Consider the following 24540-nt stretch of genomic DNA (forward strand, 5'->3'; position numbering starts at 1 on the left):
TTTTTAATTTTTAAGTTTTCATATAGCAAAGCCCTAGTATCTACTTAGAACAATAATGGTAAAAAAAATACATAGAAGTTTATATAATATATAATATAAAGAAGTTTTTAAAAATAATCAGTTTAATTTATAGCTTATTTATTTGAAAAAATAATGATTTTCTCATATAATACAACATACTTTAACTGTTGAAGTTAAAATTAAAATTTTAAGCAATTTGCTCCGCTTTTTAAAGTTCTTATTTGATTATTTAATAGGTGTTATTTTAAATAACTAGTAATGCAACTTTTTACAATATTTAAAATTGTTTTTTGTTATTAAAAATAAGCATTCGTTTGTTGCAGTTTGATCTAATCCAAAAAAAAAATAAAATCAAAACAAAAACCTATAAAGGTTTTAAGTTCAAAAAAACCTATAAACAAATTATGGAACAACTAAATTTTTATTTATTTTTAAACAAAATGCAAATCTTGAAAGGAAATTGATTATATGTCATTTTAGTAAATGCTATAAAGTTATTTATAGAAATATAATAAACTTATATTTTGTTTTAATAACTTTTCAAAAACAAGTTGGTAACAATAGGTTTACAGCAAATTATATAAAAAATTTCTTAGTAAGTAATAATAATGTATTTATGACGATTGAATTTAAACATTTTCAACTTTAACGACAATATACTTTTTGCTACTAAATTTGCTATACAAAAATGTAGAGAGTTTAAAACATTATAAAGTATAACAGCTTTAAGATTAAGTTTATCAGATAGCTTTTCATCACTTAAATAAAAACATTTTATGTCTACTTAAAAGTAAACAAGAAATAGCTTTTGTAAGTAAATAGATTAAACATAAACGATTAAATCATTTTATAAATTATTAAGTTGTTTTATGAAGTTTAGATCAACTAATATTTAGAATAAATGATTGAATGAAAGGAACTTCTTTTAATTGATATGGTAACATTAAACTTAAGAGCTAATTTAACAGTATCATGTTTGATAATGAAGTTCCAAACAACATCATAAAAAAATATTAAATGAACTGTTTCTTTTTATTTTAGAGAGATTGTATTGTATAAAAAGTGAGTGATTTTAGTTTTACTGAACCAATGACAGTTGAGGAATTAAAAGGACTTGATTTTGACAGGTTAAGTAAGCACAAATAATTGATGGAGGCCAACACCAATGATTCAGTTAAGTAAACCTTCTTCTTGTAATGGGAAAAACATACAAAAAATCTTAAGGAAAAATACTTTCAGAAAAAAGATTGGCTTTGCTCAGGTAGGGTGGACATTTTTTGTATTGTTTTCCATGTTTATTATTTAATAAAGGTGCTAGAAGTAAATTTGTTAGGTCGATAACGATATTTATAAAAATGAAGTCAATCTTAAAACCTAAATTGCTTTTTTGAGTATTATGTAAATCATAAAACTTTAACAGTTTCTTTTCGCGATTTTTTGAATCTATTTTAATTTTTAATTAGCCGTAAAATCGGCTTTTAAATATACTTTTCTCGCATGTGATTAATTTTTTTTTTTTAACTTTTGTCTTAGTAATTTAGGTTTATATTTGTCAAAACCCTTATTTATATTCAAAGTAAGCTGTTTTTGAACTTAAAAATCTTTATGTATTATTTTGTTATAAGACTTATATTTATACTTTATTCTTTAAGTATGAAATAGAATCATACCTTTTCAGCAGAACTATTACTATAGAACAAACATTTTTTAAATAAACTATTTTTCAGTTCATAATCATAAAAACACAAGGTAACAATCATGTTTTAAAGCTTGAATGGTTAATTAGGACAAATTTTGATATTATACTGCTCAACGCAGTTTAAACTACATGAAAGGAAGAAAAATAAAAAAATAATATAACCACAATCTAAAAATAAAACAAAGGAAGACAGCTGTTTGTTGTATTGTTCAACTACGTCAATAGGACAATAGATTTTTTTTTTAAATTAAAACGATTAAAATAATATAATTTACTAACTTTTACTGCACATTAAACTCCTAGGAAAAAAACAATTCAATTCTCACTAATTAATTTTAAAGCAATTTTTCTCATGATTGTATTTTCTAAATATTTTACTTGTTAATTAAAAAATTAAGCATTCAACGAAGCTGCTATATTTGTTATAAAAAAATATTGTATGATATATACCGCTGTACACGGTACAAAATTTGAAAAAATATCTGTATACGTTTATAAAAAATTCATTAATAATTAATTACTTACTAAACTTTAACATTTACGTGTTATACTGAAAAACATATGTTAATAGCTATTTTTCAATTTGCAGCTCTAAATGTTATTTTAGTCAAATAATAAAGTTTACATATTTAAAGGAAAATATCAAAATAGATTTAATACAATAAAATATTTTCTTTATCAAGATATCAGAAAAGCGTGTAGCATCAAAGCTTAGTATTTACCAAACTCTTAAAATTTCAAACATAATAAAATATTTTAAATGTAAATCGTTTCATATATAAAGAACTCCTTTTTTTATTATACTTTTTATATTTTTAGGTTTTAGTTTTTATTTTGATCTTTTAAGTTTTAATCAAAATATAAATTATTGTTTATTTAATTAATTAATTGGAGTTTTTCAATAATAGTATTTTATATCAAAAAAGTTTTTTTTTGGGATATACGAAACTTTTATGGTTCACAAAACTCATTTAGGGGTGCACCATTTTTATTAGTTTAAGCGACATAAGAATATTTAATAAAAGTTATAAGAGTACTGTACTGGGAATTTTGTAGTGATTGCGGAGATACGTTCAACTAATAAGTGTGCAAGACAAAGCCACATAAATTAAATATCATTGTGCAAGTAAGGTAAACCGAGTATAAAGATTTATTTAAAACAGAATCAAATGATAAATTCTAGTTTTAGTTGTTAAAAGGTTTGCATGTAACTATAAACTGAGTTATTACTTCAAAGGAGAAATGCATTATTTAAATTGTTTACTTAGTGACACCACTAGCGGCACTTAATAAAATTAGTTCTTGAAGTGCTCCGATTTGATTTTTTACATTTTTGCGTATACAGATTTTGATAAGCTTGACGATAACTAATCTAGATAAACAATATTTAGTCAGAACTTTGAATAGTGTAACATAACTAAGTTTAGTTGAACTAAAGTTAAACTCAATTTAATAGTTTTAAAATGTTATGTTCTAACAAATCGATCAAAATTTTAGGTAACAGAAAAAAAAATACAACAATAAAAATAATAACAATCGAAATATAGTATATACTAAATGCATTTCATGTAGCATATATAATTCGAATATCTATATAGCAGTGCCTCCTTATGATAAATATTTTAATTTTTATGTTACTACAAAAAAATCCTAATTTGGTATAAGCATAAACAAATTTTTTATAGTCCAGTTTACAATAATTACTACAAATACTCAATTACATAAATGAAAACTATGAGACGATATGTTTGTAAATAAGTGTAACTTGGTTGTTAAACTGTAGTTTATATTACACTTAAAACCATATTTTCAAGCAGATTAAGTATTGAAATGCAACTTCATATAGTTTAATAGAAAAAAATACTCCTATTTACTATTTATTATAAAAATAAATTAGGTATGTTTACTGCAGTTCAATCTAATTCGATACAAGCTTTTATCTGAGTTTTTATTGTTTTTTATATAAAATTACCAAACATTTTACATATTTATATTTTATATTTCAATTATTTTGTCAAAAAGTTTGTTGTTTCTACACAAGTGATCGCCAAAGGTAAATAAAATTTAAATTTTAAGTGAAATTATATAATTCTACTTAGTATATTTATCTACTTTATAATGCGTTTATTTTATATCAAAAATATATAAAATAGTCGCCTTTTAAACATATGACTATTCAGATTATTACCGTACAAAAATTGTAAAAGGCAAAATTTTAAAGTTCACTTTTCCAGTTTTATTGTACAATTTTCGGAAAAAAAGCATGAGTTTTAAACATTAAATAACCGTTTTAGTTTAAAAACGTGTGAAAACTTACTATTAAGATTTTGCGTTTTACAAACAGTGACAAAGTTTAACGAACAAATATTGTGAAAATTACACTAGTGTGTAAACACAGTAGTGACGTAAATATAATAAGTTATTATGACTAGAAGTAAATATTAAAGTATAAACAAGTTTTTATTTTAATATTTCGAAATATGTTTTAAAATATATTCGAAACTTTTACGACAAAAACCGGCTGAACTGTATTTTAGGTAAAAACTCTTGAAAATAATTTGTTAAATTTATATATAGTTAATATTGAACGACAACAAAATGCTCAAACTATTAAGTCCTCGGACAGGGGTCGGCAAACTGCGGCCCGCGGGTCAATTGCGGCCCGCGAAGGGTAAATCTGCGGCCCGCGAGCACGTTATTTTTTTGAATGGAATGCGGCCCGCGAAAGAAAATTTTGTGGCCCGCGAGCATGTAAAAGTGGCCCGCTGAGCAAAAATATATTTCAAGTAAAATTTTTTCTGTAATTCGATTTAATTTGTTTAGTTTGGTTTTAAGTCTCTGTATAACATTTGAAAAAAATTAGAAGAAGTTTCTACTTTAATTTAAAAATGTAAAAAAGACAGACTAGCATTCTAACAGGATATTTTTCTAAATTTCATAATAACTTATATTTTACAACAGCAAGTAATTATCTGAAAAAAGAGTGCTTGAATTTAATAAGTTAGTTATACTATACCTATTTATCAAATAAACTAAATGCAAATGTTTTCCATTTTGTACAAAAGTAATGCACAGTAATTAACTAAAGTGTCATTTCTTTATAGCTTAGATATTCTTTCCAATATTTTTATACCTAAGTTTATTTTATATATTTTTATTTGTAAATGTTATGTTTTAGTGTAATAACATTTAAAATAACATAGTAATAAGAAAAAAAGGTTTATTTAAATTTTGTTTTGACACATTTTAATTTTTTAGAAGTTTCTTTGCACTTGAACTAATTTATATGCACACCAACTTAAAAAAATGCTTATATTTTAAACCACTTTTTATAAAATACTTTAGTTAGTTTAAGTTTAGTTTATGCATAATTTTCTAAGTTTGTTATTTCTACATGTAACATCTAAATTTGTACAGACACAATTTAAACAATATATATGACACAAACTAATATAATTTTTGTTAGGTAAACATTTTCATTTTTCAAACATTGATTTTGTCAAACTAAATTAACTTTTATGCTTTGCATATCAATACACACATTTGCTGTTTTTTTGAGCTACCTATTTAATATAAACTAGACTAAGGGATAGTTTATAAACATTGACACACATTCAGACTATCACTATTTGAAGACTTCAAATCTCAGGCCAACTAAGTCATTTTATAAGTTTTTGGCTAGAATTGTTTTTTGTATACAAAAATATCAGGAATGTTTTAGTTAATTCAGGCTGGTTTTTTTGCTTAAAAGAGTGGCAAATTAAACTTATGAAGAAAGTTTTGCTCAACCCAAAGTGTTAATTTCAGTTATAATATATGTTATAATATATCAAGTTCAAGTTTTAAACTTGAATATTTATGCTTAAAAATTTTGGAAAAAAACTTGAATTTGAGAATTTTTGAAAAAGCCTGGAGTTTCAAACAATTTTTACATGTAAAGTAATGAAATTTCGATTTGACACAAAAAATTTAGCAAATAAACATTTCCTTATTAAAAAATATACTAAAGTAGGTTAACAGTATTTTTTGTTATTGATATACTTTATAAAACACTTTTTAAACTTTATACAAAAAATTGAAGAAGGAATTGTACTTCTAAAAACTTTTGATGCATTGCACCTTTACTTGTAAAATTTCACTGATTGTTGTGCTTCGTGTTTGAATTAAACCAAGAAATTATACTAAAGTGTCAAAGTTAAAAAAACATTTCTAATAAAAATTCTCTGATGAGCAATAGTTTTTCTATCAGTGCTCTTATCTTAACATATTGATTAAAGTCATAATTTGATTTATGCGACTTTATAACCTTAATGCATTTCCTAAATAGGACTTTTTGTTGTCATTGAAGAAATAAAAAAAAGTTTTACATTACTGCCAACAAAAATTCTTTAAAAAATTTTCAATTATAAACCGTATCTCATTATTAAAAATAAGTTTTGCTACTTTATAACTTGCCTTAACAATTTTTTTCTGATAATTCTGTTGTTACTGAAGATAATCATGTGCTTTGTTGGAACTGACTTTGGTGATTTGTTTTTTTATCGTTTCTCGCAATAACTCCTAACTAACGTTTTTTTTTTTTGCTCGTCTTTTATTTTACAACTAATATTTTTAAATTCTTATTGCAGATAAAGAATTGCTGTAATGATTAATAAAAAAAAGGTTTTTCTCTTCGCTAATGACTCAATTAACTTTTATATTTTTGTTAAAAATGTTTAAGAAAGTTAATTGTCCATTACGGCTGACTTCTATTTTTTTGGCATGTAATTTGTTTACTGTTAATAAGTTTCGTTATTTCTTAATGTTGTGAACTTTGTTTTAACTGGGTTGCTACACAAACAGGCTATTTTAAAAGCTTGAAAACTCAGATGTGTGTGAAACTTTTATTTCAAACACTTTTAATAAATCTTAGAATTCCCAGAGTAGTTTTCATGATTGTAGTGTAGTTTACTAATTGTATTTTTTTCTTGTTTTTTTACACTTTGTGTACTTTTTAATGATGATCATATTTTTACTAGGTACTTAAGTTTGATTTACAACGATTTACTAGCTTTTTAAACTTTTAATGAACTTAGGCTGGTTTGATACAACTCAGACACTTTTGCTTTTTAAGTGACAACCATGTAAAAGACTAGTTACTAATAAGATATATTATTTAATTGTTCGAGAATTAATTATGTTAAAGAATTTGTTCTAGCTTTCTATAATACAAACAGGTATTAATTTTGTTAAATTAACTAATTACTAAATTTTTTAATGAATATAAACTATTTAACACGCAAAAAAATTTTTTTTGAAGTTAATATACTTAGAAATATGAAAAAAGGAGTTGATAATATAACAAATATATAAAAGTAAGTAATAAATTGACTTTCAAGTTTGGTTTTTATATAGAGTTAAATTGTATGTAAAATTACAAAAGTATTAAACTTAACCTAGTAAGTGCTTATGAAAGTACATAGTTTATTAACACTTAAGTATATTAGTCAATGTAAATTTTATTCTAATTTTATTTAATTTAATTTAAATAGTCATTCTATGTACAGCTAAAAGTTATTTAAAATGATAAGGTGAATAAAAGTAAAACTTTTCTCTAGTGTGACTAAAACTAAAGCCAAAAGGTTATTTAAATGTCACTAAAACTAAAACTGCGGCCCGCGAAGACTTTGTAAACTTGAAATTTGGCCTGCGACCACCAATTGCCTGCCGACCCCTGTCCTAGGACTTGGTGCACGAAGAACCTTTCGGTTTTAAAGTTGCACACCACGGATACCTTTTAACGTCTTGTCCGGGACTTAAATACTTGTTTATAACTAACAATATACCTTTATTTTATCTTAATATTATTATGTCTTTAAAAATTTTTTTATTATGTCTTATTTAAACGTTTTAATAACATGTTTGATAATGTAAAAAAATAAGGTTTAAGTCAAATGATATAAAGTAAATTCAAAATGTAAGTTTGGTATTGACGTAGTAGAAATGTAATTATTGCTTTTAGAAATCGTTCAAAAATATAAAGTATTTTGTTTCTCATAATAACGATTATAAATGAAGTTCAAAATTTTAAGGTCTTAAACCGACTAATAAATAAGACCTGAAATAAAAATTACAGTAAATATAGTAGGCTAGTAATTTTATAATGTTTTACGTATAAAATTTAATTTGCTTTTTAGTTGAGAGTTTTATATTTTAAAGGAGTTGTATTAGTTTAATACCTAATTATAGTATGATAAAAAAAAAAAAAACTATAACAAAATATTGCATTGTTAAGTACTGGTTATTTTGGAAGTCGATCATTTCGACTATGTTAACATGTTAACGTATTTTTCAAAATATTTAGTTACCAAAACTTTTCTTTATTTATTGATATTTGAAATTCAAAAGCTTAGTTTTCTGGTACTTATACAAAAAAGAAATAAAATTAAGTATTGAAATTTATAATTTCCTAAATTTTAGCTGCCATAATCTCAAATGTTATGTAATTATATATTGACAAAACGAAATATATCAAGTGAAGTTCAATTTTTTCAGTCATCAATATATGTAAACGTACCGTCTTAATTGTTTTTTAAAAGTTTTATAACCTAATATAAACTGGTAGCAAACAATAACTTACAATTACTTTGTTGACCACTGCTAGATTAAGTTTCAAACTGAATAAATGGGTAGCTGTCTAAATTGCACGAGCGAACAAAATTGCACGAGGGGACAAAATTGCACGAAAGCACAAAATTGCACGATGATACTTTTGCACGAGGGGATAAAATAGCACGAAAAGCTTTTGCACGAAGAAACTTTTGCTTGAGCAGACAATTTCGCATGAAGATAATTTTGGACGGGTTAATTTTTATTTAAGTTTTTTATTAGTTTTAACAATTATCTATTATAATCTTTTTTACTATTATTGTTACTCCTAACCCATAATCGATAGTTTTTTATTATTATTATCACTGCTACCTCTAACCCTTACCCTCGGTCCTTAGCTTTTTTTAATATAATAATTTATTCTTTTATATTTTTATTTTTTCTTTTTTAAAGTTGTTTTTTTCACTATCCCTGTTACTCCTAACCATTACCCTCGGTCAGTAACTTTTATTTATTTTATTATTTTTTTTTTAATGTTAATATTACTCTTGGGAATAAAATGTAACTCGTGTAAGAGTTTAAATAACCACAGACTATTTGCTGTACAACAAAAATGTAATTTAATTGTTTTCAGCCGGTTTCGGCCGTTTAAATTATATTCATTATTATGCCCCTAACTGAATGTGAATGCAAGTTTATTAATAATGAATTTAGTGAGAAATTTTTTGAGTCAAACTAAATATTACGTCATTACAGTATATTATTACATTATTTAAGTATGTTTAGTTATTATTATTTTAGAGATGTCATAGTTTTTATTATTACGTCACAAGTTGTTAATAATAATTTCTTAATAAAAAGTTATAAATTTAATGATGTAGTTTTACTTAGCATTGCTTCAAAAAGTAATTTCAATAGTTTCTAATAAAAGCAAATTTTTTAAAACCATTAATAGTAAGTTTACTTTGACATAGTAGAGTAGAGTAATCCAAATAAATTATTAAGGCTATCCTATGAACCTAAAATATAAGTTTAAATTCAAAAACTAAAAGAAGAAACCAGTTAAAAATTTAAAAACCTGATATGAGTTTAACAACTTTAAATCATTTTTGCTGTAGTATAGTTGTTTTTATTAACTTTTAAAATAAATATAGTTAATATTTATACCTTTGTCCGAGTAAATTACGTTTCTAGTACAGAAAAATTAAACAAAAAGCAATTGTGTTTTTTCTATTACAATTTTCGATAGTTTAAAGTACATAAAAACGTTGAATGGTAAACAATAATTGTTCAAAATAAATAAACATTAGCTGTTTTTTTTATATCGATGGTGTTTTAAACAAGTGCTTTTGATACATTGATAATTTTTTTTTAAATACTAAATAAATAATATGTTATAATTTTATGTTATAATAATAAAAGCAACGTATGTCGACAATTTGCCCTCTACAATGCTAAACGTTTTTCGAACTAAAAACTGCATGTTAATTAGGATCTTCAATAGACAATTAAAAGAAACTCTGAAACCTTCATTTTGTAGGCCAAATTAAATTATTATTTATCGAGTTTATTTGCTTAAGTACATTAAAAAAAAACTTATCTAAAAGTGACTTTTGATTATAATATAAGGAGTTTATTTTGAATATTAAACTAGGTGCATTTTTACTAACTGTTACGTTGTCAATGCTAAACTAATTTTTAGGAAAAATTGAAGTCTAACTTCCATTTACAAATCATTACATTTTATTAATATTTTTTTTAACTATTAGTAGTAGGTTAAAGTTTGAGTTTTATTTGATCAAAAACTAGATAAAATTATTTCAAAAAATAATATAATTTCACATTATGTATAACTTATGATATTTATTAATGTATATGCCTTTTTTTTTAAAGAAATTTCATTTTTTAGGTCAAGAAATCTTAAAATTTATTGAATTTAGATGCTTGCATATATTTTTCAATAACTGTTTTAAAAGTGTCGGTTATATTTATTAGAGCAAAAAAAATTTTTTTTTTTATTTAAGCTAGGTGCGTTCTCAGTAGATGATCTATTGTTATTGCTAAACTAATGTTTAGTAAAAACAATATTTTTTTAAAATGGTTAATTAAGTAAAAAAGATTACTTTTAGTTAATTTTTCAAAGGACCTGATGTTTAAATCGTTTTAGTCATCGAGCTACACACCAACTATTATTTTTTATGTTTCCACTCTTAAGTAAAAATGTTTATGTGATACTTAATGTCTTTTCATCGAGCTACACATCATTAGTTTGCTTTAACCTAGAATAAAGTGAAAAGCTAGTTTCATGCTAAAAAAATTAAATTTAAATTGTAGTATAAGCCAATGCTTCTGAAATGGGGTTCCGCGAAGCCTTTCGAAATTTAAAAAAGAAATTTGAAAAAAAAAACATAAATCATAAAACTTCAAAAAAAATTGAATACATAAAATGGAAAACATATATAATTATAGCATACCTTGATCTACTTAGTGTGTATCTAGCGGTAGGACTTTTGATGGGTACTCATTATTGTAAGGTGTCCTTGTTGCGCAAATTTTAGCAAATTTTTTGAATATCTATTTTTAGAAAAGTCATGAAAATACTGGTATTATCACTAAAGCAAACTATGTGGGAGCAATCAAAACTAACTCTAAATGTTTACATAATAAAACTAAATAAAAAATCTTTATCCGAAACTTATTTCTAGTATATTAAATTGTTTCAAATGCTGTAAAAATGTTTAAAAAGATGTCTGTTAGCTTGATTTGAAATTTATTAATGCATAAAAGCTTATTTTTACTTAAAAATGCTACTATAATTTAGAAAAAAATCTGGCCAGGCCTATAAAATTTTAACAGAAATTGAATTTGAAATAGTTTTTTTTAGACTCACATGATAAAAAATGACACTCTAATTTTAAAAGTTGTGGCCAGGTCTTTAAAATTTTAAGAGAAATAGAGTTTGAAATATTTTTTTTAATTTACATGATAAAAATCTTTAAATGTGTATGTGTTAGCCAAGTTTTAAAGTTTGTTATTAAAGTATCAAATGCTTTTTTCTGTTTAAATATTATAACTCAATGATTTTATTTTTAATATTCATCTAAAAAAAACACCTAACGAAAGTAACAAAAAACTTTTAATATTGAAAAAATAGTATTATTTTTAAATTTATGATTTTAAATAAAAAATATAAATAATGATTTGCTTAATCAAGGTTTTTTTTTATGTAATTTTAGTTGCAACATTTTTTTGTTGAAACATTACTGTTATGTTTATTGTTCTACTACAATTGTTGTCATTGTATATTGTTCCATTAAAATTTACATATAACGTTTAATATTACATTAATATTATATTAAACATTTTATGTAAAATTAAATTAGGGGTTCCGCAGAAATGTTGAAATTTAGAAAAGGGTTCCACCACTAGAAAAAGGTTCAGAAGCACTGGTATAAGCTACTAATACAATATCTAAGAATTTATGTGATAAATGTGTTCTTTAAGCAAAAGAAAAAGATTTAAGTCTAAACGATCAATCAAACAATAATATATACAGTGTGCATTTTAAAGGTTACACAGAACAAAAAAGTTTACTTTGTTAAAATTTTCTTTAATTTTTTACAATACTACATTTATAGTATATAATTTCTGAATAAGTTTATAATAATATAAATATAATATTATAACAATTATTTCATAGTCAAGCTTAGAATTTATAACTAATTTATTTAGTCGTCAATAATGTAGTTAATTTTACATAAAGTAGCATTAAATGTTTTAATTATTATACTCATCTCTATATCAATAGACATTTAGTCAGTATAAATTGTAGGTAGTTTAAAATGTAACATTGTAAGTTTAACTTAAGTTGTTAAAAAAGGTTAAAAGTTTATTGATGGACTAGTTTTTTTTTTCTTCTTAAGCAAACAGTTTTCAAACAATAAAATTAACACATTACAAAAGTTTTAATGAAACTTATGTTTTTAAAAGAAAACAAGTTATAGGCCAGGGGTTGACAGCCTTTGGTAACTCGCGGGCCAATTTTCCGAGAAATAATTTCTTGCATGCCGCACTGTTTAGAAAAAAAATTTTCAGGGCCGCTATTATTTAAAGGTAGTTTTAATAATTAATGTAAAATTATTACTAAAAGCCTTTTACAAAAGAAAATAGCAGTTAAATTGAATTTTTTAACAGTTTTTATTAAAATAAAAGCCTAGTTGTAAATTTTATGGCAAATCTTTTTCTTTAAAGAATGTTTATTAGCTAAAAAGTACATCGCGTGCCGCAGGTTTTGGCTTTGAGGGCTACGTTTGGCCCGTTGGTCGCAGTTTGCTGACCCCTGTTATAGGCATTAGTTTCTGGTAAAATTTATTTTTCTTACTTATTTGCAAAAAGAAATTTTGACGATAGTTTATCTTACCGTTTAAACGAGGTACGTAGCTAGCTTAAAAAAGTTACGAATCTGCAAAAAAAATCAAGAATAACGTGTGATGACGTCATAACGGGAATAGGGTAGTTTTAATTACCTTAATTTATATGAAAGTGTGCAGTTTTGTTGTAAGTTTAAAAGTTAATTGAATTTTGAAATATAATGAATAACTGAATACAAGGCAATTTGTACTGCTCTTGAGCCCCTATATTTCTTTATGTGTTGAAACTTTTATGAACCTATAAAACCTTTAACTTTGAATAAAAATATTAATTAACAATTTAACTTTAGTAGTATTACTGATAGGCCTAAAATATATAAGTTTGAAAACAGTTTACCGAATTCAGAAAAAAAATTGCAAATATTGTTGCTTTTAATAGATTAAAATCATAAATTTTAGGAGTTTAATAAAAAACAAAAGAGATATAGAATAAAAAAATTCACAACGTTAGATAAAATTCAAATATACAATTACATTATTTTTTCAAAAATAATTACTAAAGAAAGGAAGAGTACATGTCTTTGTAAATGTTATTACTAGCTTTGGTAGCATAAAGATTTAAGCTGTAAAAAAGAATAAAACATTTTCTAACTAAAAAAAAAATTGTTAAATAAAAGCTGTAAAGAAGAATCACATTTTTTTTTTACAAAACAAACTTGCTAAATAAAATATCTTAATTAAATAACCACAAACTTTGAATATTTGATACAATAGTATTTAGATACAATGTAAAACATATAAATAAATTTAAACATGAAGATTTTTAAACATAAAATATATTAAATTGTTTTTTATAACTTGATATGAATTAATAATACAACTATACAATTGTTAAAATAAATAGTATTAACTTATTCTTTTTAATCTTAGATGTAAAAGGTTATATTAGACTTATTTCAAAACAACAGATACAATACATATTCTTGGTACATTTAAAGAAGAATTAAAATTTACATTAATTATTAAAAACAAGTTGAAACAAACTTTATGTTTTACATAGTTGTCTAAAAACATCATTCAAAGAGTTTTTTCTTGAAGTACTTATCTGGAACTCTTTGTAACAAACTGTACTTTAGATTGATTGACTTCAATAATAGCTTAGATTGTCACCAAACGGTGATTTTACTTTTAAATGATATTTGCATAATTTAAACCCTAAAAAACTTAACTTTTGAAAATCTGTAAAACAACTAAATTTGTTAAAGTCCACACATTGTGTACCAAGTTTACAGTAGTAATATAAATAAAACTCAAAAACTATTTTTCAAAATGTAAGGCTAACTAGAAAATACAAATGTACTAATTTAATTTTTTGTAATTTTGAAAACTACTTAAAACTTGTTAATATAAAGATGAAATAAACAGAGATAATGAAAAACCTTTAGAGTTAGGAATAAAACCAAAAACTTTGAAAAAATCTTCATGTTATAAAACACTATGCATAGAAAACAACCTTATTGTAAACAAATAATATAAAAATACAAGTAAAATAGGTATTAACAACAGTTCTACCCTATGACCAACACCAATTCCAAGATATTTTTTCTTGAATTTTCTTAACACAAAAACTAGCACTTAGCTGAGAAAAATAAAAATAAATGAAATCATAAAAATAAACTACAAGACAGTAATTTTCCTCTGTAAAAATGCTTATTTTCCTATTTTTTTGCCTAATAAAATGTTCTAAAAGTTTTTTCTGAAAAATTTCCTTTTCCGCTAGAACTGTTTCATTAAACTAAGATTTTTCCAAAGTAAGTACTCATAGAGCATTTAACAATGTTCAATTTAAATCTTAGATAAAAAATGCAATAAAAACTTTAACTAAGGTTAGCATTTATAAAATCTTTAAAACAAGTTACAAATTTTAAAAAATAAAGTTCTAAAATACAATAAAAAAACTATAATTTGTTTATATTATTCTTGAAAAAATGTTTAAATTATTGAGTTTTTCAGTTTGTCTTCTTGTTGCAAGCTATTTGTCATATTGTATTTTTTTTTCTGATTTAATAGATTCTAAACTTGTTGATAAAACTTCAGGAAATGATATTATCACATTGTTTAAAAAGTTTTTTATTTGTCTAAATTTGTCAACCACATGGGTTTAATCTTAAAACATTTAACTTAAAGAATCAATTTAATTTAAAACAAATGTTTTTTCTTCATGTTAGTTTACTTTGAGGTTCATCTACTTTGATATTTACTTTGTTATATATCTTTTATCTGTATTTTTTCTTTTGTAACACAAAAAAATGTAAATTTCAAAAAATGTTAAGTCCTTTTTGACTCACTACAAACATTTCAACAGTACAAGATCTTCTTTCACCTTTACTTTTTTTATTCTCTTACATCGGAATCTACAGCTTTCAAATAGTTTTTTTTACAATAGTTTGCTATTTGATAACAGAAATCTATACCAACCAGCAAAGATGTATTCTATTTGTTCAATAATTACGACACTAAAAGTGCTAGAGAATCCGTAAATTAATAGAAATTATCTATCTGGAGTGCAAAACTAATTATACTAACCTGGGGGCCATAAGCCGTAAAGGGGCCATAAGGAAGCCTTTTCAATATTTAGCCGTCTTTGAAAATTACGTAGATTTTTGCAACAGCAATTTTAGAATTTTAGTTTTTGGCCCTGGGTTTAGATTTAAAATCCACTTTGTATAAGCTTATTCTAAAAATAGCTTTAGTGCTTAGGTCAGATAACTCAATGTAAAGTTCAATCTTTTGCCAATTTTATTTACAGTATATGTTTTCTTTACAGTTTCAACCAATTAAATTATGAAATTTATAGTCTAAAGATGTTGCTTAAAACAAAGTTGAACATCAGCTGCTCAGTTTTTAAGTAATTTAAAACAGCTCAATTTTATAAGGTAATGTGAATTATTAGATTATTAAATTATCTTATATAGAGAGATAGTTATTTGTGTATCAAAACTGCAACTCCTACTTGATTCAACACGCCAACCAGGCAATCTCATCAAATGTATTTCAAGTATGTTTTCATATATTTATACTCATGTTTTAGCAAACAATATTTTATTAAAACTAGTTGTATTTAAAGTTATTCTAAATTTACAATATGATGAATCAGCAAAAAAAAAAAGTTGTTTTTCATGTTATTTTTTATTGTATTTATTAAAGCTTTATTCTTTGATAAATTTCTAATATGTATGGGTAAAGTGGGATAGGGATAAGGGTATAAAAAACAATAAAGCTTTAAAAATTCTGTAAATCGATTCTGTAAATATGCATATCAGACTGACCTTTAAGTATAATATTCATTAAATTTTAAATTGTAAGTTCTTAGAATTTTTAATAACTAACATAAAACATAACTTTTCAAAATTCAATAATGTAAACAACTTTTTTTTAAATGTAGATTCTTACTTAAATTAATATAGAAGTTTTTTTTTTTAACTGCCCATATAAGTTATAAAATTGTAACTTTCTAGCATATTGCTAATAAAACTATTATATTTTTATTAATAAATGTTGTGTACGTTGGTTTAACTTTTATTTTAAACCAAACCACATTTAAAAATTAATTTTTAGTTACCTTAAAAATTAAGTAGTAGGGTACAGTTCTTAACTACCACTCTTATTAAATATTTCCAATAAACTCTGACTAACTCTTTTTTTGGTTAGTATGAACCATTTATTATTCTTACACATGTTGCCTTGTGCTTGTTTTTTGTACAATTTAAACTTAAGATAATTAAAACTTAAAAAAAAAAGTCAAAATTTGTTTACAAAATTAATGCTGTGAAGTTCATTACCAAAATGTTTTTCTGCACACTAATTCATTGACCTTAGTTGTAAGTGTTTACATTTTTCTTTCTTACTAATCTTCATCTATTTTTTAAATCTTTACAATAAACTTTGTATATACTTGTTAGTAATGATAAAAGTGCTAATAAGCTATTTTATCTATTACCAGTTGTAAATGAGATTTTTTTAAAATTATTTAAAGTATATATGAAATAATTTAATAAAAAAAACTTAATAATATTTGAAAAGGTTTAAATTTTTTATCACTGAAACCTTGTAAAAAATATAAGAGTTTATTTTCACCTTTTTTTTTATTTAATTAATCTCTTTACTTTACCGTAAATTTGAGCAATATTTTAAAGTTTAGTCAAATAAGTAAATACATTTTTTAAACAAGTCATATGGTGAAATTGAATGCTTTTTAATTACTTCTCAGTTTACTTTACATTACACTTAACATTTTACATACAGGGTTGCTAAATACTTGGTACACTCAGAACAAATCAAGATATTTTGAAACTTTTGAAAATCTAAGAATGACTGAGGACAGTTTAGGATAACTCAGACTGACTTAGGATAAGTTTAAATAGAATAAAAGACTGAACTATTATTTTGAATTATTTAAAAAGATTTAAGATGCCATTTTCAAATTATAATACTTTTTGGAAATGTAAAGTTGCTCTTGTAAACTTATAAATTACCCATGGATTGCTCTTTTTATTCTTCATACAAATTGTTGAAAACTTTTCAAGATATGGCTAAAATAAATTTTTAATTATAGTATTTTTTGAAAATAGTTAAAAAAAAGAACCAGACCCAAATAACAAGTATGTTCAAAAGAAGTGTACACCAAACATTGATGAAGGTGTATTAACTTTATATTACCTGTCTTTAATAATTGCAAAACAAGGGCTACCTCAAACCATTGGGGAAAAAGCATTTTTTCCAGCCATAAGAGCAGTACTTGAAAAAGTTCTACATATCAAAAACATCAGCAATGTTCTACGCATAATCCCATTGAGTAACAACACAGTTAAACGACGCATTGATGAAATGGGAGAATGTGTAGAAAAAAAAACTAATTACATTAATGTGTACCAACTTATTTTCCTTACAAGTTGACGAGTCTACTTTGCCTGGAAATAAGTGTCTACTTCTTTTATGTGTACAAATGGTAGTTGGTGACAAAACCTATGCAGAATTAGCTATATCTCAGCTAATGGAAACCCACAGCACAGGCCAACTTGTTTTTAATAAGATCAAAAACTATTTTGAATCTAATAAAATACCTTTAGAAAACATCATAGGTATTGCAACAGATGGTGCTCCCTCCATGGTTGGTAGGCATGTTAGATTAATCACAAAAAGGTTAATCCTAATTTATTTACAATTCATTGTGTAATCCATAGGCAACATTTAGTTGCTAAAAAATTAAGTAATCATTTACACACCTCATTGAATTTAGTTATTAAAGCTGTGAACAAAATTAAAAGACATGGTTTGCAAACTCGTTTGTTTAAAGAGCTTTGCAATGTCAATGAGGAGAAGTTTGACAACTTAATCATACACACTGAAGTCCGATGGTTATCAAAAGGAAACTGCTTTGAAAGGTTCTTAGCAGTTTAGTGAATTATCAATTAAACTGCAAGAAAAAAAAAATTTACATAGCATACTTGTCTGACCTCTAAGGAAAATTTAATGTTCTGAACAAACTCCTACAAGGAAAAAATTCAAATATCATAAAAGTCAAGGCTAGTCTAACCAGCTTTACAAACAAACTGGAACTGTTTGAAAGAAACTTTAAAAAAGATCAATTCTGCCAGTATTCAAGCTTAGAAAACTTAAAACATCAGCTAAGTAAAGATGAGGTAAAAATTTATACATCCTATTTAAAAGAGCTAAAACTTGATATAGTTCACAGATTTAAAGATATATTTCAATTAAATGTTCTAAATTGGATAGTAAGCCCCTTTGAAGCAAGTCTTGATGAAGTAATAGTTGAATTACAAGAAAAGTTCATCAAACTAGTTGCTGATCCTGAGCTTAAAGTAAAGTTTTTGCGATTTGGGTATGAAAGTTTTTGGTTGCAAGAAAAAGTTAGACAACAATATCCAGATATTTGGGAGGAAATAAGTCTTTTATTCATTGCATTTCCTTCTAGCTATGTAGTTGAAAAAGCTTTTAGCTCAGTTATAAATGTCTTAAATAAAAGATCAAACTTAGACATATCCAAAGGAGGAGACTTGAGGTTGTATCTAACTGAATTAAAACCAAACATAGAGAACTTAGCCAGTAGTCATCAAGCTCATCCTTCACATTGAATGGTAGGAGCAGACCAAACTTACTGTAAGTTTTTTTTAATACAAGAATTAGTAAATGTTTTTATTCGAAATAGATGTTTCTAGTGTACATTTACAAAAAAGTTTTACATATAATTTTGCAGTTTGATATTGTTATGTTTATAGTATTTAAAATAAGCTTTTCCAATATACCTATGATCAAAAAGAATTAACTATATGAGTTCCTTTTTTTTATTAGCTTAAAATATTTCAATCTGGTTTAAAAAAGTTAGAAAAAAGTTACAGCATAGTTGTCTAAAAATTATAAAAATGTTATTTTATACAGAGAGATTTGTCATTATTTACATAACATTGATTAAAGTTTTCTAATCAAGCAAACATTTTTTTTGATTTTATAACACATTACTTAGTTTACTGGTTGAAATGTCAAGAGTTTTTTTTTTGATTATTTATTTTAAAGTACAAATTAAATCAGATTTTAATTGTTTTTTGACTTATTATAAAAATAATTTTTATATTGATTTTATATAATTATAGTACTATTCATATATAAGACCACATAGAATGTTTACTTATAAATTTAAATAGAATTGTTTTTTTACAGTTTTAGTTCAGCTTATATTTAACTAGTATGGTTGCCACACAATCAGACCACCTCAATTGTTTTGAAATTAAAAAATTAACTTAAGCTGGTTTGAACTTGAAAGTTTTATTTAAAATTTTCTTATTTGTCACATTTTTTCTTATTTTTATACTTTTAAGCATTTCTTTTTCAAATTTTGGCTGTTATTTTTTTTTTTCAAATAATGACCAGGTCAGTTTTTAATCAGTCGTGATGATTTTACTTTATTTTCAAGAGTGGCAACCCTCACTTAATTAAGACCAGTTTTTTTTGTTCTTAAGTTGTCTTAATTAGGTATTTAAAATAGCTAGCTTTATAAACTAAGTACAAATTCAACAGTCTTTAGTAAGCGAACTAGCCACATCAACTAGTCTACAGCAACGTAACTAGACAATCCAGCAATCAACACCCTAACAAGCAGTTTGCCTATCCAGAGAAAAGTGTCATCTAATTTTATAACTCGATTATGTTTTATGTTTGATAAAAAAACCTAATAATTTCATTGTCCTGGACAAGACGTTAAACTGTATCCAAGTAGTGTACAACGCGATTACCGAAAGGACTTAGTATTTTTGAGTTCTTTTTTTTCATTCCACAGAATATTAATTTCTTTGCAATTTTTATGTTACAACCATTAAAAATATCAAAATGTTTTTGATTAACGTTTCATTTTTTAAATTTGATATATAAGGTACGAATTAAAATATTTAATTTGTTGCAACTAACATTTACAAAGACATTTCAAATTAATAAATTGTATTTATTCCAAGTTTTTATTGTGATAGAGTGGCTTTTATTTTAACAACATTTTTGTTACTATGAAAATTATTTATTACAACCAGATGTAATGTCACCGTTAGAAGCGAATTAAGAATTTTAATGAATCACCTTAAAAATTCAAAAATAGAGTCTTTTAGTAACAGTGGTATTACGCTGAACTTATTAGAATACACCTATTCGTTTTTAAACGAATAAGAAATGTGCACAATATAATTTTGTGAAGCCATATTGTAGGGGGGCCATGGCCTTTTAAATTTACTCGAAGGGGGCCATTAGAAAAAAGTTTGGGAAACCCTGATCTAATTCATATTAGGATTAGGAACAAGCTGTAAAATATTCCACGGGCCCCGGGATTTTTATTAAATACGTGATTACACTAAAAGAAAATATTTATTGTTTTAAACGTTTAATTTTAGGTTTATATTAGATATAAAGTATTAAAAACGATGTATGTTTTAGGCTATAAAGCAATTCTTAGGCAGCAGATTGTCGACTCCTGCTATAGAAAATAAAAATTAAATATTCTAACCTCTACATAAATTCAACTTTCTTAAGAAATTTTAGAATACAAATAACAAGTTTGTTGAATTTCTTTTTAGCTATGCAGTTAGTAAAATTAGCTAAATTTATGTTATTTTACTATAATTAAAACTAAAACAATTTTGTTAAGTTCATATTTAAAAGATAAAACAATCAATATCAGCCGGTTTAGGCCGCTGAAATTTCCCATGAAGATTATGTCGTAGATTTTCGACGCGAACTTATTAATATACCTCAAATATTACAACAAAGCATTTAGTTTGGAACTACTGTAAATACAAATTTAAAGCTTTAGAATATTTGTAAAATGTACTACAATTATAGTAGCTAACTAAATTAGGCAAACATTTTTTACAAAGTTTAACACAACTGTACTAATTAAATACAGCACAAAATTAGTCAACTTAAACTTAAGGAAAACACTTGTTTGTAGATATGACAGATTACGTTGCTAGCATGTCAGCTTTTTTTTACTGATAAAAAAAAAACGTCAACATTAACCACTATCTTTAGCAACTATAAATGCAAAGGATAGAATAAGTAATTTAAAAACAAACCTTTTAACTTCTATCTTCCCAGCATTGACAGACTTGTTTTTCAAAAATCTTTGTTTTATAATAAAACTAAAAACTTTAGTTTATTCAATAATTACGGTTACAAAATTTTTATGAATTATAAAAATTAGCTATAAACGAAGTATAATGACTTACTGTTTGAAACTTCTGCAGTTAAAACTGAACACGGAGAGAAAACAAAATATGAAATATGCAAGTATATATTTATCTAGGATAATTAGTTATACGTCAATATTACACTTACTACTATTTATATTTTAACACTAAGATGTACCAAAAGTTTATCATCACCTTTTAACAACATTTATATTAAGACACTATTTACCGCTGCACTGTGCAGAATGTTGTATTAACTATAAAGTCTACAAGTTTTTGTAATACTATTTAATTAGTTGTGTTTCAAACTTTGACAATTTGTCAATTATTTTTAATTGTTTTAATATTTTTGTTATACTTGAATCTTGTAATACAAATCAATTACATATAATAACGTTTTAAGTTTTTTCAATAAAATTAACATCTAAATAAAACATAATAGGTAATACCACCGATGCTTATTAGTTTATAAGTTTATTAAAACTTTATTATTAGTTTATTATCAGTTTCTTAGCCGATTAAGGCCATCTAAATTTTGAAAAAAAAAAAACGGTTTTAATTAGCTAATAAATGCAAACTTTTCAATATTTTTTAATGAAATCAAATGGTTGCACTTTTTACATTAAAGAAATAATAAAATATTTATTTGATTTTGTACATTCAGAAACTTTAAAGCATCCTACTGAATTCTTTTTTCCTTAAAGACATAGAAAAACTTTATTTTCTGTAGTTAAAAAAAAATACGGTATTTGTTTAATAGCAAACATTTTTTGTTATTAATTTTACATTATAAATATTCTAACAAAGATACTTTTAAAAACAAAATAATCAAAACTTGTTTAAACTATTTTGCTCTTTGAAATTAACTAAAGTAAATGTTTTCGTTTTTGCTACTTATTTAATAACGTAACCTTATATATTTTAAAGGATTTAAAATAAAACTGTAAGAAAAGATAGTTATATATACAAACTATACTTTTACATTCAGTTATAAATATACCAACCATTATAGTCAATAGTTTTCTAGATGAATTTTTTTGTATGAATTTTGTGCTTTTAAAATTAAATCAAAGTAAAAAAATGTTTAAAACATAGTGTAATCAAAGTTAAAGCTATTTGGTTTACTGCTTGCTTGGCTCTTCGTTATAAAAGTTTTTTGTAGAAGAAACTCGTAAAAGAAGAATTACTTATAAAATATAACATGAACTTTAAAAACATATTTTCTGGTAGCTTATATGACGAAGCTTTTAGTTACTTATTGCATGTATTGCATTGTTATAGATTATTGGTTTATTGATTAAAACAGTTTTTTTTTTTTGTAAAATCAGATAAATGTCAATTTTATATATAAAGTACTCAACAATTGTTCTAAAAGAGTTATACTTTCTAACTTAGCAATTTAATTTTTTTTAAGTAAGACTTACATTATTTATAACTTTAGCATTTTAAACTACTTCCAAGTTCGCATTTCAGCTTTAGTGCTCGGATTTTACATATTTAAGACCTCAGTACTATTTAACTTTATAAAAAATTATAATCCTGTGTTTATTGTACAAATTTTGTTTTTAAACTCTAAATATTAGTCAGTATAGATCAGTTAATTAACACTTTATGCATATATAACAGTTTGAAAACTGTATTAAAAGCAAATGTTGAAACTTTAGATGTATTCAAATGCTTAAGACCTTTTTTAACTAAATTACTCATTTAAAAGTGACTTTTCTGTAATAGTTAATATTTTCTTCTATTAAATTCTTTATAATATGCATTAAAATAAACAAAAAACAAAGCTATAATTAAACATCAGCCTGTTAGAATTAGGTATCAAGCACAAAATAATTTCTAACTTTGTGTATGATAATTAAATAATAGTTTAAGTTGGAATCAGGTCTCATATTTTTTTATAACTTAACGTAGTTGATTAATAAAGATTATGTTTGTTGTTTTTAACCTAAATTTAATACTAAATTCATCACAACTTAGAAAAAATTAAAACTGTTCAATCTGACAAGACAATAACTTTGAACTAGAGTAACGAAAAACCAAGTAGAATACCGATTAATTTCATATTTATTTTATTATGGTTTAGGCTGTTTAAGTTTTGTAAGTGGAATAATATGCCAATAAACCAAATTTGGCTTTATATCAATTTAAAGAATAACTAAACTTTAATGACTTTAAATTCTCGTGTCACTACTTTGTTTGCCATTTAAGTTAGATGTTTTAAACGTTATCAAATTTAAAAGAATATGTTAAAAACTTGTTTTTAAATTTAAGTATTATCTATAGGTAATTAAAAATTTCAGTAATTGTGTATCTTCTTTAATATTTGTTTACGTTTCAATATCCGTTTGTTTTACTAACACATAGAGCAGTAATACGATCAGTGTAAAACATAACTAGAAACTGCATGATTATTCTATATCTATGTTTAGCTGTAGGTATGCTTTCTTATAATAAAAATTAACTAAGTCATGCAATAAATTTAGATGATTTGTTAGTTATTCACTGCTTTTAAATATGCTTTTATCGAAAATTTCTTTATAATTTTCTTATTTTATAAAATATATTCTTCTTAATATATATATTATTTATTATTATTATTAAATTCTGTAAATCAGTAGTTTTTTTTTATATATGTTTAAAACAAACATGTTTGCTTTAATTTTAGCAAGAACAGCGTTACGATTAGTCTAAAACAGAATTAGAAACTACACGATAATTTTTTAACTTAATATAGTAGTAGAAAATAATAGTTTATAGAAAATAATGTTTTTTTAAACTAAGTTTTAAACATATTAATTATTTTTTCATTAAGAATTTCATTAACTAAAACAACCTATTAATCTTCAACATTATAAACAAAGCTATGCATAACTTGTTTATCTCAAGCTTAATTGATATACCAGCCGGAGAAGCTGTTCAAAACTTTGAGAATAAATTTTTGTTCTTTTCAACACTAACTTGTTTATATTTTATAAATATATCAGATTCTTACATCTTACGTCTTACGACTCGATAACTGAAATATTTTTTTTCGTTCACCAGATTTTAAAACAAAATATGTTGAGCGGCTTTACTTTTTTTCGTTCAAATAACAATATTGATACTACAA

This window comes from Thalia democratica, chromosome 2, assembly GCF_965202585.1.
Source record: "Thalia democratica chromosome 2, ktThaDemo2.hap1.1, whole genome shotgun sequence".
NCBI classification, from domain to species: Eukaryota; Metazoa; Chordata; class Thaliacea; order Salpida; family Salpidae; genus Thalia; species Thalia democratica.